The sequence below is a fragment of the Montipora capricornis genome, chromosome 3, assembly GCF_036669925.1.
Source record: "Montipora capricornis isolate CH-2021 chromosome 3, ASM3666992v2, whole genome shotgun sequence".
Lineage (NCBI taxonomy): Eukaryota > Metazoa > Cnidaria > Anthozoa > Scleractinia > Acroporidae > Montipora > Montipora capricornis.
Genome location: NC_090885.1, coordinates 69,172,470 through 69,174,969, shown reverse-complemented (window position 1 = coordinate 69,174,969; position 2,500 = coordinate 69,172,470).

The following is a 2,500-nucleotide window of genomic DNA, read 5'->3' as shown; positions in this document are numbered from 1 at the left end:
AGTCCCTGTGACGCTTATTTTTCCCCATTTTTTAACTTTTCGTTGTCTGGAGTGTAGTGCTTCAAAAAAATGTCCCCATGGTGTATCCACGGGTTTTAGCGGGTGTTTGATTTATACGCAAAAATTTTTGGCCACGCCAGTTGGGCCCTGGTAACTAATGACGTCAAACAAGTAACTTGATCGCATCTCTTCAGAAAGTCTTGTTGAAAATCTAGAACTTTTTGCTACGTACTTTATAGAAATGTCGGACGATAGTTACCCTTCGGATGTTGTGAATGTTCTGACGATGCAGAAGGGAATTACATTCTTGACTTCTTTGACGTCATTAGTTACCAGGACCCCACTGGATCACTCAAAACAAGACGCCTATAAGAGCGTATCCGTGGGATGCACAAACAGTTAACACAAATTGTACAGTTACAGTGAACTACAACCACGGGTAAGCTTCGAAAAATGGGGAGAGGTTACCAGAAAGATAAATCTATAATTTAACTAGAAGTTATTTGTTGTAAAAACAGAAAAAGGTTATCTCTTATTATTAATGCTACTAAATTATCCAGTGGAAACAACGAGGCCCTATTAGGGGTTATCAGGAATACAGGAGATTTAGGGAAAAAACTTACAGGGATATGGGATTTTTTTTGGAGGGGGGTGGGGTGGGGAATTAACGGTATGCAGGATATTTAAAAATACCGAACTGGTATTATAGTGATACAAACCACAGGAATTAACGGGATACGGGATACTTAGATTCCTCCCAGTCCTAATGGGGCCTCAACAATCAGCACAGCAAAACTATCACAATTCGGGCGTTATCCTAGACGAGGATATGTCTCTTGAACATCATGTTGCTGCTATTTGTAAATCCTGCTTTTTTCATTTAAGGAACATTTGCAAAATCAGGAAACATATCAGCGTTAAGGCCTGTGAGAACCTTATCCTTAGTAAATTAGATATTTGCAACTCGCTGCAAAAGCTAAAACTGGTACAGAATGCTGCAGCCAGAGTCCTCACCTTTTCTCACAAATCCGAACATATTATACCAATCCTGCATAGCCTACAGAATTTGGCTACCCATTGAACAAAGAATTCAATATAAGATTTTACTTCTTAGCTTCAAACTCCTCAATAACCGTCTTATTTGTCTGACTTAATCAAACCTTATCTATAGACCTTCAAGGACTCTAAGGTTGTCTGGCCTACATCTTCTGTCTAAGCCCTCTTATAATCTCAACTCTCATGGAAAGATAGCTTTCTCTTGTGCTGCCCCTGAGCTGTGGAATTCAGTCCCTCATAATCTCCGATCATGTAATTCCATATCTATATTCAAAGGCTTACTTAAAACCTGGCTTTTCAAACAAGCATACCCGGACTAGTTATTGCCATTAAGTTGGTGCAAGATTTTATATGTGAAATAAGATTGCAAAACCTGTGTTATCTCATGGGTTTATTCTATTGTTTATGAGTTTATTGTTTTATTTTTTTGTCCTTGTCTATTAATCATATTTTTATTAATTATTTGACTATACCGCTTTTTATAAATACATTCTTTGTAAATATTTACTTTATTCTTATGTACATAATTTTATAATAGTTTTTAATTTATTGTCATTGTAAAGCGGTCTTGAACCTTGGAATTATCACTATATATTATATTATTTATAATAATAATAATAATAATAATAATAATAATAATAATAATAATAATAATAATTATTATTATTATTATTATTATTATTATTATTATTATTTACTTTTACTAAAACTTTTTGAGGAATATCAAGATAAAAAGGTGAACTTTCTTTGGAATACTAACTTGAGATTGGCCGCTTCATTCATTTGCTTTGGTTTGTCTATAAAACAAAATAGAGTGTATGCCTTTTTATTTGGTTGTTTAAGGCTTTTTAACCAATATTCTTTTCACGTTTTGGATTCCTGTACTTGGAGGAATGGATTTATTTTTTGCTGTGGAATGTCGTTGACTTGACCGATCACATACCATTAAATTTGATGCTAGGGTAAGTGTCTACTCAACAATTATTCCACGAGAGCGTGTTGGATATGAGAGAGACCACTGAGTATTGTCCCCGCGGAAGACTCCTAATCTTTTTTTTTTTTAAACTTCTTTTTCTTTGCTTGATTTCATTTTTGTTTTTGGTAGTTAAAGGCTTTTCCAATCTTCTTTTCCCGTTTTTTGGATTCCTGTACTTGGAGGAATGGCGATGGATTCCCCAAACAGTGCCGTTGCTAAGTGGGTCTTGTAAGCGCTCTGGGCCTGATTGCCACTTCTATGTTTCTTTTCACGATTTATGTTGTTGTCGTTTACATAACTAATTACATATATTTTAATTTACAATCTTTCATCTCCCCGAGAGGGTAGGAGATGAAAGACCCTAGGATCGCAAAATCCCAGTAACGAAGACATTAATCCTTTTTTTTTAATACGGCAAACTAGCAAATTCATGTTATTAAAAAGTCTCATTTTCACTTTTACTGGTAA